Consider the following 13,151-nt stretch of genomic DNA (forward strand, 5'->3'; position numbering starts at 1 on the left):
ACTAATGAAATTATATATGTTTTTATTTTTTTTAATAATTTTTTTGAATAAAGAAATTATAGACATCTAATTCTAATTAATTAAATACATATGTATTTTGTCCCCAAAAGTAGCTACTAATTTATTTAATTTAATAAGAGTAATAAAGTGGCGTACATACTTTTCATCCACAACAATGGAGCCATTGATTTTTTTATTTCCATTCGTTGTTGAGACAAATTATTTTGGATGTTTGTCAATGACAATTGCTGTCAATAGAGGATGATAATAAATAATTGGAAATATATGGTTACAATAGATATGGTTATAATGATATAATAAAAAGTAACTTACAAATTTCTTTAGAAATTTTCACGCATTGATAAAATTGTGAGAATGATGTGTAAACTTGTTCAATGTAAGCCAGTGGAATGTCAACATTGTCAATTCTTTGAAAAATGGTCCTACCGTTTTAGAGTCCAGGTAATTGTATTTCTGATCAACAACTTTAAGTAGTTAGGTCGCGCAGGTCCAACAATGATGTAAGAACAATTTTGTCTGATAAAAGAAATAATAGTATAATATTTGTAAAATAATGTACAATTGTATCATTATAAAAATGCATACAAAAAAATATTATTATTACATAATGACCTAAATAATTCCAATAATGCAAAAGCATAATTGAAGTATGAGTTAATAACCAAAATGGTCCCTCGACTATGTCATAATTACCAAATTGGTCCTCGACTATCATTCTTACACGATTTAGTCCTCAACTATGTAAAATTCATCCAATTTAGTCCTCGGTTAAATTTTTTGTTTGTTGAATGTTAAAATTGAGGGCAAAATTATCATTATACGAGCTTTTTTCCTCCTCCCTATTAAACAACGCCAACCATGCAACACTAGTTCATACTCACCCACTCCACCGGGATGATATCTCCAAATACAGTATATATATAATTTTATTTTATTGTTATTTTAAAAAAAAAAATAGAAGCCCCACAACCCCACTGATATTTACTTGTTGAGGGTTCTGCAACACCCCACAGGCGGCGATCATCGACGCCCTCAATGGAATTCGGCAACGTAGACGAGGACGAGGACGAGGAGGAAGAAGAAGAATCTCCGGAGTCGACGAGGATGAAGTGCGTGTCGTGCAAAGAAGAGTACTGCCCTCGCGACACTGGAACCTGCCGGGAGTGCTACGAGGAGGCCAGCGAGATGGAGGAGGAGCTCAAGAGGGAGATCGAAGACCTCAAGGCCAAAGTCAACTTTCTAAGATTCTGGGCCCTGCCCCATCATCCCCTTCACCTCTCCTTTCCGCACCGCCCTCAATCTTCCACTCCTTGTTTCTCCGACGTCGTTTTGGTCGCCTCTAACGACCAATCCACCAAGAAAGCCCACATTCCGTTCCCGTCGCGGCCCATCGCATTGTTCTGGCGAGTGGGTCCCCAGTATTCAGAGCAATGCTTGAAAATGAGGTGGAAGAAAGCTTGAGCGACACAATTAAAATTAGTGATGTATCATATGATGCTCTTCGAGCCTTTGTGAATTATTTGTACACTGCTGAAGCATGCCTAGATGAGAACATGGCTTGTGACCTTCTAGTTTTGGCTGAAAAGTACCAAGTCAAACATCTCAAGACCTACTGTGAGAAGTTTCTAATATCGAAGCTGAACTGGGAGAACTCACTTGTAAACTTTGCTTTTGCTCACCAGCACAATGCAAAGAACTTGCTCGATGCAGCGTTGGCATTGATCAATGATCATGGACATCGAAGCCATTGGGAGTGAATATGATCTAGTCCTGGTTGCATGGTTGGCGTTGTTTAATAGGGAGGAGGAAGAAAGCACCTAGAATGATAATTTTGCCCTCAATTTTAACGTTCAATAAACAGAAAATTTAACCAAGGACTAAATTGGGCAAATTTTACATAGTTGAGGACTAAATCGTGTAAGAATGATAGTCGAGTACCAAATTGGTAATTACGGCATAGTCGAGGGACCATTTTGGTTATTAACTCTTGAAGTATTGAATAATCATAGGAAGATTAATTAACCGGAAAAAAAAAAAAAAAAAAAAAACTTAACCTAAATTTATTTATTTTTTTAAATGCAAGAAATGATTTTCAAAGTTCATAATTTATAATCTTTGATGCTCAGCTTTGAATGCTATGTATTTAGTCGTGCTAATTATTTAACCAAAGTTCATGTTAAATTTTATATTGTATTTTTTAGTACAGTTTAACATATTCGTAGTATATATTTAACAATTATGCCAACCCTAATTGTGATGTGGTCCGAACCTAAGACCTTTCTTATAGATATTAATAAGTAAGTTAAAAATAATAAATAGTTAACGAAATATTCAGTTACTAAAGTTTATACTAACGGAATGTTAGGTTATTTAAGGGGAAAAAAATAATATAATAGAGTGTAAATAAGGAAAATCATAAATATATATATATATATATATATATATATATATATATATATATATATATATATATATATATATATATATATATATATATATATATATATATATATATATATATATATATATATATATATATATATATATAGTGAAAGGTTCCCGTGCGGTTGGATGCTTCCCGTGCGGATGTGCGGTGGATTAATATGCGTGAGATTTGTACTAAATGTGCGTGAGTGTTGTGCGTAATGTGCCTGAGATTTATACTTAATGTGCGTGAATGTGTAAAATGCAGCAGAAAATATTGATGTCAGCTTATTCCCCATCCCCAGTAGCCATTTTCCCCCTCCCTGTTGATGATGATGTGAAGGCGAGCTATGGTGGTTAAGAATTACGGGAATAATACAACAGAAATCCACAATTTGCTGCTGTGCAAATTTTACTGTGCATGCATCATTTATGTAAACATTCAACTGCATTGAAGGTAGCTGATAATCCAGAATCCATGGCCAAATTGAAGGAAGAAGTAACAAGAAGCTTGGGCGTTAATGTGCGTGAGTTTCTGTTCTGCTTCCTTCTGAGCTCGTAATTCTGAAATACTCACGCACATTAAGCATAAATCTCACGCACATTAAACACAATACTCAGGCACATTAAGTACAAAACTCACGCATATTAACATGACGCACATTAAGTACAAATTTCAGGCACATTAAGTATAAACCTCACGCACATTAATCCACCGCACATCCGCACGGGAAGCCACAAATGCACTTGATCCCTTCCCTATATATATATATATATATATATATATATATATATATATATATATATATATATATATATATATATATATATATATATATACACATACTCAAATCAAAATAGTATGAACCATTCATTTCAAGAACCAATTACACCAACATTTTGTTGTTCTTGTTAAGGACCTAATATTATTGGCTCTTATTAGATTTGTAAAGACATTGGACATTACTGCGCATGATCAAACTTCTACTGTCATTGCTTAGACACTTGTTTTAAACTGCGTAATAATTTAACCAATTTACAGGCTTTCTTCTTTAATTTTGCCTCGAAACAATAAAACTCATGTTGTTCCATATAAACCTCTTCATCTAACTCACTATTTAAGAAAGTTATTTTCATATCTATTTGAGGAACTTCCAAACTTCACAACGCGAAAATATCAAGTATCATCCTAATGTAATTTGTTCTTGTCACACTAGAATAAGTATTAAAATAATAGTGACACATGTTGTCTGTAACCCTTAATTACAAGTATCATCTTATATTTCTCAATAAGACTATCCGATTTCATCTTTGTTAGAAATAAAATGTGGCTCAAATTGTGTGGCTCAAAATCATGAAGACCACTCACCATGAAACTAGCGTTGTTCATCATCCATGTTTCACATCTTCACCTAATTTCTTGGGTCTTCTTACAATCACCACATTTGTCTCTACTTTTTAATGTATAAATATCTTTGCTTGTTTTTGTAATTATACATCAATTCATTTGAATTCATTTATATATTCATTCTTTTGTCTCCTTACGTAGACATATATATATATATATATATATATATATATATATATATATATATATATATATATATATATATATATATATATATTTTCAATTTAGTAATTTCTTATTCTGTTATTTATATAGTTTTCTTCATTTACATATTTTCCCTATTATTTAACTTCTATAATTCTCAAAGCGGTTTAATTGAGAGTTATTTTCAAAGATGTCGACTGTTACCAAGTTCGATATCGAGAAGTTCGACGGAAAAATTAGCTTTTCTATCTGGAAGGTTCAGATGGAAGTCGTTCTAACCCAGAACGGTTGGAAGAAAGCTCTAGCTGGTAAGAAGAAGAAACCAGCTACAATGACAGATGAAACTTGGGAAGATTTGGATGACAAGGCACGTTCAACCATTCTTTTGTGCCTGTGTAAAGAGGTTCTACGTGAGGTAGTAAGTGAGACGACTGCGTCAGATTTATGGTCCAAGCTGGATACGCTTTACATGGCCAAAACTCTGGCGAACACGCTGCGCCTGAAGGAGCGTCTGTACACAATCCGTATGACGGAAGGTACTTCTATTAAGTCTCACTTAGATGAATTCAATTCTATTTTATTGGACTTGGAAAATATTGATGTCATAATTGACGATGAGGATCGTGTTGTTTTATTGCTTGTTTCTCTCCCTAAATCATACAAGCATTTCAAAGAAATTATGCTGTATGGTAATAGTAGTGATACCCTTACTTTCGACAATGTTAAGTCAAACCTATTGTCCAAAGAAAAGTTTGACTTTGAAATTAAGTCTGGGGACAAAGGTGAAGGCTTGACTGTAAGGGGTCATTCACTTGAAACAGAGAGTAGCAATAAAAAATTTAGATCCAAGTCCAACAAATCCTGTAAGTACTGCAAGAAGCATGGTCATGATGTGACTGAATGCTTCAAGCTGAAAAACAAGCAAGAGAGAGAAAAGAAGTCCACTGAAGCTAGTGTTGTTGAAAGTGATTCAGATGGTGATGTGTTGTTATCTGTTAGCTCCGGTGAGAAACGGAGTGAAACCGAGTGGATTTTGGACTCTGGTTGTACATTCCACATGTGTCCCCACAAAGATTGGTTCATTTCTATGGAACCGGTTGATGGTGGAGTTGTCTTGTTGGGTAATGATACCCAATGCAAGGTTAGTGGAATTGGAAGTGTTCAGATTAAAACTCATGATAACGTTTTCAGGACTCTTACCAATGTCCGGTATATTCCTGATTTGAAACGCAATCTAATATCATTGGGCACATTGGAATCTCTGGGGTGCAAGTACACAGCTGAAGGTGGAGTTCTAAAGGCCATCAAAGGCTCTTTTGTTCTCATGAAAGCTTCTCATTCCGGAAGCTTGTACGTCTTGCATGGCAGTACTGTGACAGGTTCAGTTGCGGTATCCTCATCAATGTCTGATGCATCAATGTCTGATGCATCTACTAGCACCGCACCTCTCATCGAGCCACAACGAGAGTATTCCATTGCTATGGATCGTCCTAGGAGGACAATTAAAAAACCTGCTAGGTATGCTAGTGATGATGAAACCAACATGATTGCTTATGCTCTTTCAGTCGCATAGGAAGTTGATGGTGATCCATCCTGCTATTCTGAAGCTTTTCCAATTGCTAAGTTCAAGCAGTGCTTGAGTTTAGTCGGCTGTTCCAGTTGTTAATTCTACCATGAATTTGATCCAAGGTGGAGATTGTTAGAAATAAAATGTGGCTCAAATTGTGTGGCTCAAAATCATGAAAACCACTCACCATGAAACTAGCGTTGTTCATCATCATGTTTCACATCTTCACCTAATTTCTTGGGTCTTCTTACAATCACCACATTTGTCTCTACTTTTTAATGTATAAATAGCTTTGCTTGTTTTTGTAATTACACATCAATTCATTTGAATTCATTTATATATTCCTTCTTTTGTCTCTTTACGTAGACATATATATATATATTTTCCCAATTTAGTAATTTCTTATTCTGTTATTTATATAGTTTTCTTCATTTACATATTTTCCCTATTATTTAACTCCTATAATTCTCAATTTTCGATTCTTCGCTTCCGCATTATTCCGCTATATTCCTAACAATCTTTCTTATAAAGACCCACTTGGAGAGTTGGATTAAGTTGAAAATTGAAAAGCAAATCATGTATGTTGTCTTTGACCTACTAGATGTAATGTAAGAAGTATGAGCCTTCTGGTTTCTTTTGTATGAAATGTTTCGTAGTGTATGAATATTTATGCATGCATGTAAGTGTTAGTTTCTTCACAATATTTCAATGATATTAAATGCAATTTTCATTATAAATTTATTTCACTCACTATATTGATTGTATCACTATAAATAGTATACTATATTTTGGTGCATTAGAAGAAGCCTTGACAAAAAAATAATAAAAATATAAAATAAACTTGTACATCTTTAAAGTTTGAGCCCCTAGCACATCTCACATCAACTCAAAGGAAATTCATCATGTTATATAGAAGAGGGAGACTATATATATAGTATGTTCATATATTATACACAAAAAATACTTTGGAGAAGAATCTAATTATATCAAAGTAATAAGTATTTTGAGATATTAGATGAAACCAAAATATTTTAGCATAAAACATTACTAGTTCCTTTTATTGTATGATCAAATACAGGATTTTACTCAATCTTCTTTATTGTATGATCAAATACAGCTCAACAGAAAACATTGAAGATAAGAAATAAAGCACAGCCCATAACTAATTTCCTAAGTAAGTTAGTCATACATGTCTTCCTCTGATCTCTAACTATTCATCTCAAGCATTTCCAACCACTATTTCAAAACACAATCCTATATGTAAGTAGAACATCGGTATCAAGTACATCAAGACACAAATCTAATCATGTATGATTAGAGTCGACTTAAATTATTAGTAGATCTAATCAAATTAACAAGTCAATTACAAATACATATTGTATACAGAGAATATGCATTAAAGTACAAGATTAGAAATGCAAATCATATTCAAATAAGTAAAAAACAACCAACTATCTTAGGTACAAACCTGGTTGAAATGTTGGTGCCCTTTTTCATTAGTCAAATTAATACAAAATTGTTCAAAACTGCAAGAAAGAATTAGTATCATTGACAGAATAAAACAAAAATCATCTTAGAGTATCAAACTATAGATATTAGCATAAAAATTACCATTATGCCAAAAATAGGAACTAGGAGGAGGTAGAGAAACTAAACAAATGAAAGGATAGTTTTGTCAATGTAAGTGTGGAAACATAAATTACTAGTTCTAAATCCTTGTGTACACAGGACAAGAACAGAGTTTTCATGCAGTATTCTGCAAGAACTGAACCTCTGTGAATGATGATAACAAAGGCATACCAGTTAATCACCTGTTTGTCTACAAACTCTCAGATCTATAAATATCAGAATCCCAATTAAAAGGTTGGAATCAGGATCTTGGCCAATAGAATTGTTTATCTTGTCCACAAGCCTGAGTAAAAAAGAAATTGAAGTTTTAAGTGAACAACATTTGATACTGCTGAAGATTCAAAGCCAAAACACCCTGCAAATTCCATAGCAAAAATACAGCCGTACTCCAAACCAGCCTCAAAAGACACTAGCATTACCTTGCAAAATCGACACCACAAAATGAACAAAATTGCAATGCCACTAGTAAAACACTTACCATGCCTCTGCCAGTAAAACCACTCAAAAGTTGAGTGACCACAGATCTCTCTTTTAGCTTCACAATCTTCAAAATATATACCTGAAGGCTTGGATAGAATGAATTGAACTTTCCATCACCAAACAAGCTATCCAAACAATTTGATGAATCTAATCTATCACAACCACATCCAAAGATCAACTCAATGTGATCGAGGGAACAATTGACAAAAGAACTCCATTTAGAGCTCTAATCAGCAATAATCACTAGGCTTCCAGCTTCAATAGCATCAAAATTCACAAAAAAATATATAACCTAATAACTCCTAAAATTCGAAATCCATTAAAAAACAAAATTAAAATGTAGCTAGGCGGTGCGACGAAGGCCGGGCAGCGCGGTGCGGCGGAGGCTGGGCAGCGCGGAGCGGCAGTGGACCGGTGCGGCGGAGGATGTGCAGCGCGAAGAAGAAAGCGTCGAACTGCAAGGCGTGGCTGTGCGGGGCGGCATGGCGGTGGGCGGTGGCTGAGCGAAATGGTGGCGGCGAGCGGACCGGTGGCTGTGCGCAATGAGTCGTCTGAGCGGCGGTGGTGAGAATTGAAATGGCGAATGTGAAGAAAGCCGACCTATCTGTAGTGCGAATGGTTGGTGTCCAATTTAAAACAGCTACAACGTCGACTATTTAAAAAGCCAACGTCGTAAGTTAATAATTTAAAAAAATAATAATATTATTACTATAGCATGTCGACTATTTAGAAAGCCGACCTCGTATACTAAATATATAAAAAAAAATTAAAATACAATACGACGCCGGATATCTATATAGCCGACGTCGTATTATATTTATTTATTTATTAAATTTTTTTTATTTATAACGTCGGCTATTTACAAATAATCGACGTTATATGTTTTAACATCGAACAAATTGTACTTTTGGTCTTGTGACTATTGAGGTGTTGTTAATTTGAGTACTTACTTTCAAAACTCTCAATTTAGTCTTTTAACTTTGCAACTGTTAACAGATTTGGTCTTGCTGGCCAAATTACCAACCAAATATCGCCGGAAAAATGTAATCCATTTTTAATTATTTAACCAGTGAGGACAAATTGGTCATTTCAAGTCATTTCTTCCTCCCTTGCATCATTTAATTTCTTCTTCTTCATGTTCTGTTTTCTCTTCCGATACACGCAAATCGAACGAGATGAACGCAACCATTTGGGAGTTGAAAATGGCCAGCGTGATTTTCCCTATCTAACTTGTGCATAAATGGGTTTCAGATTCCCATAAGTTGTTATAAGTGGTCCAACATGACCAATTAACAGAAACCTCCAGAAATGGGTTTCAGATTCCCAGAAATATTACAGCCAGAAATGCTCAAAGACTCAAGCTTGGTCAGGTTCACGAACCAAAACGGAAGAATTTCAAGTCGACGACAATCGGTACGGTGAACTGAAAACATCAAGCAGGGTGGGATTAGACCAAAGCCACGCCGGGACATAGCCCTTCAAGGAATTGTTGGAGAGATCTGGGGTGCGAAGACAAGTCAAATTCCTAAAAAAGTTCCGCGAGATAGCACGGGTGAGATTTCTCGAAGATATTCTAATCTCACGGAAATGAAGAGAAATTTCATTATCATTGTTTTGAGTTGCAGATTTTGTTCAACTCTTGGAGATTGAAGCTCTTGTTCTTCTCATAAGGCTAGAGAGAGAGAGAGGGGGAAGCCATTGCTGCAGAAATGCTCAAAGACTCAAGCTTGGTCAGGTTGGCAACGGTCGTGATGTTCGAGAAGCCATTGCTGAACCTGAGCTTCAAAGACCTCATAGCCACAACGTGCAAGGAAGAAGAAGAAATTATTTGAAATGAGCAATTTACCCTCATGATTAAATAATTAAAAATGGTTTATATTTTTTCGGTGAAAATTGGCGGCAATTTAGCCGGCAGGACCAAATCTGTTAACAATTGCATAGTTAAAGGACTAAATTGAGAGTTTTGAAAGTCAAGTACTCAAATTAACAACACCCCAATAGTCACAGGACCAAAAGTGCAATTTGTTCTTTAAAGTTAGTTAAGTATATAACCGAGTTAAAGGCCCGACATTATATGTGAATTCCGTAGTTGTGAATATTGGATAATATCAAACATTTTAGCTTAAATATTAATTACAAAAAGAATTTATTTAATGTTATTAACCTAATGATCAAACATTTCTTGATTTATACAAAAATTTGATCTCTATGATCAAAACTATTACACTTAAAGGCATAACAATCTATAAACTAAGGTTTGAAACGTTCATAATGTCATCAATTCCATCAATCCTCTTCACAAGCTTGAAGAATAGAAGTTAATTAAGTAAATTTAAATTAGACAAATCGCCTCTTCAGCTTAGATTATAGAGAATTTTTTTCAAAATACAAGTGAACGGAACGCTCTCTAAAAAAAATCTAACTTGAAAAAAAAAAATTGAAACCGAATATATATATATTTTCCAATGTAGGACAACACTATTTCAAAGCCTTCCAAACTCCATTCTGTCATAGATCAAAACAAACATATATTAGCCTATTAGGGTGCGACTTTTACTAATTTAATGTTTTTGCTTTTTGGTAATCAGGCTAAACGAGCCAACTCAACTAACCATATAGCCCAATAGGGCTCGCTTGATTAGCCCAATTTCATTATCGGTTTTTTTTTTCTTTTTTTTTTTTTTTGGGTTCTGATTCTATAATTTTTTGGGCAAATTATGTTGTGCAACTGTGTGCACCATGTTTTGATTCATAATTTCTATAGTATAAATTCATAATTATTGAACTCTATATATATTCACAATTACAAAACTCTATGTTCATAATTTTAAATGTTCATATTCCCAATTGTTGAACTCTGTATTCACGATGAGGATATGAATTGTGTGTTGTATTGAATACCAAAGTCTGAGATTAACAAATACAAAGATATGAAAGAGAGTTCTAGTATAACTCTAATAATATAGTCCTAATACTCCCACTCAAGCACGAGGTTGGCTAGCCAAAACATTGAGCTTGTTGCGGAGTAGACTAAAACGTAAAGAAGAAAGAGGTTTAGTAAAAATGTATGCTAACTAATCCTTAGTTGATATAAAGTAAACCTGCAGCTCCTTCTTCGCCACTTTATCACGAACAAAGTGATAGTCAATCTCAATGTGCTTCGTGCGAGCGTGAAAAACTGGATTAGCACACAAATAAGTGGGCCCCAAGTTGTAACACCACAACTTGGGCGCTGTAGTAGGAGGAAAACCGATCTCCTTCATCAGAGAGACGAGCCAGGTGACTTCCGCAGATACATCAGCCAGTCCCTTGTATTTTGCTTCAGTCGAGGAGCGAGCCACAGTCCGCTGTTTCCGACATACCCAAGAGATAAGATTTCTACCCAAGAACACAACAAATCCACTAGTTGACTTCCGATCATCCGGATTGCCAGCCCAATCCGAATCAGAATAAGCATGAGTTTCAAGAGAGTTAGAACGAGACACCCGAAGACCAAGGTGCAACGTCCCATTAACATACCTCAAAACTCTCTTGAGAGAGGGCTAGTCTGCAGTAGTGGGAGCATGCATGTACTGACATTAACAGTATAAGATAAATCAGGACGGGTTACCGTAAGATACTGAAGGGCACCTGCGAGACTTCGATACTGAGTGGGATCAGCATAAGGAGCCATAGACCCGTCCGTACCCTTAGCAGATGAAACCGGTGTGGCTACATGCTTACAGTCCACCATGTCAGCTCGTTTGAGAATATCCTTCATGTAGTGTTGCTGAGACAGAAGCATACCACCAGAGACTGGAACAGTCTCAATGCTATGCCCAAAAAGAATGATGACACCCCCATATCACGAACTTTAAACTCCATAGCCAGTTTAGTAACAAGTTCAGCAACACGATCCGAGTCAGAACCCATGACCAGAATATCATCCACATAGACAAAAAAAAAATAGCTGAATATTATCACACGAATAAACAAAGAGAGAGACATCAGTCTTAGAAGGTGAGAAACCAACAGAAATAAGAAAATCATGTAACCTCGTAAACCAGGCACGAGGTGCTTGTTAGAGCGCATAGAGAGAACGTTGAAGCAAGCACACGTGTCTGGGTAACGTCTTGTCCTCATAACCGGGGGGTTGACGCATATACACAGTCTCAGCCAAATTACCATTCAAGAAAGCATTGTGGATGTATAACTGACGAATGGTCCATCCATGAGATAAAGCCAAGGACAAGAGAAGATGTACCGTAGTTGGTTTAACTACAGGGCTAAACGTTTCAAAGAAATCATCTCCAGCAACCTGATTAAAGCCTTTAGCAACTAGCCGGGCTTTATGACGCTCAACCGAACCATCAGCTTTCCTCTTGGTTTGAAAAACCCACTTGCAACCTACAACATTCAGTCATGGGCGAAAAGGAACAAGCTGCCATATATTATTATGAACCAAGGCATTAAACTCCAAGTCCATCGCCTCACGCTACTCGGGAAAATTTAACCGCATGAGAATAGCAGGAGGGCTCAACAGTTGCGGTAGTAGCCAATGCGACAGGCTCATACGGTCCCATGCTTAGTGTGAGCCATAACATGAGAGCGAGGAAGTGAGGTTGCTTTCGCCCCGCGAGAACGGCCACGAAGCCAACCTCGTTGCCGAGCAGCTGGCTGGTCCTTGACTGTCCGCTCACTGGACACGGACTCATTAGCAGCAGCAAGAGGGTGAGGCACGATAGTTTGTTCAGCAGCGGCATCACCTGACCGGACCACATCACAAGCAGTCAACACGGGTGCAACGGCCCATGGTTCCCGACTCGGCGAAGTAACCTGCGAATCAACACGAGCAACAAAAGGAAAGACAGTCTCATCAAATCGCACGTGGCGACAGACAAAAATCTTGTTAGTGCTAGTATCCAAACAACGATAGCCACGAAAAGACGGAAGATACTGTGACAACCCAATAATTTATTTTATAAATCCGATTTTAAGAAAATCCAAAATAGCCAATTTTCACTCCATAAAAGTTTTTACAAAGAAAGCGGTGTTGAATAAATTATTTTGAGCCATTTTAAATTTAATTTGACATCAAGAATGGATTTAATTCCAATATCCTAATTTTCGGGTACATTGCGTGCCACGTTTTGAACTGAGAAATCTATCTGAGTGAAACCGGGAGAATTCTGAAAAGCTTAAAACAAGTGTTTGTCTAGAAAATTTTTTTGAAAATTCCGTTTTCAACCCCAAAGTATTTTAAATAGCAATTCTAGCCCTTGGACCATGGAGTATGGCGAACCACTAGCCTCCACCTTTGTCTGATGCTTTAATTGAGAGCCAATAAGATTGTTCATTTCATCAACCAATCATAAGAAGATCTCCTAGGGTTTTGAACCCATATAAAAGCATTAGAATCCTTTCATTTTCCTCCTGATTCCCTTCTTGGCTGCCAAACCTTAGCTTCACAACTCCAAAGGGATTCACAGTAAGTGTTTC

At 36.2% G+C, this 13,151-nt stretch overlaps 1 long non-coding RNA gene and 1 pseudogene across 1 annotated transcript; one reads left to right on the forward strand and one right to left on the reverse strand.

The window, feature by feature from the left end:
* The first annotated feature begins 1,037 nt into the window (after positions 1 to 1,037).
* Positions 1,038 to 1,778, forward strand: LOC109160539 (annotated as a pseudogene).
* A 5,609-nt stretch (positions 1,779 to 7,387) lies between these two features.
* LOC109160514 lies at positions 7,388 to 8,276 on the reverse strand. Its single transcript, XR_002050751.1, has 2 exons — positions 7,672 to 8,276; positions 7,388 to 7,476 (listed from the first exon to the last, which is right to left on the reverse strand). It is a non-coding gene; the product is annotated as an uncharacterized LOC109160514 (long non-coding RNA).
* Between the last annotated feature and the right edge of the window lie 4,875 nt (positions 8,277 to 13,151).

Source organism: Ipomoea nil, unplaced genomic scaffold (genome assembly GCF_001879475.1).
Source record: "Ipomoea nil cultivar Tokyo-kokei standard unplaced genomic scaffold, Asagao_1.1 scaffold2848, whole genome shotgun sequence".
Lineage (NCBI taxonomy): Eukaryota > Viridiplantae > Streptophyta > Magnoliopsida > Solanales > Convolvulaceae > Ipomoea > Ipomoea nil.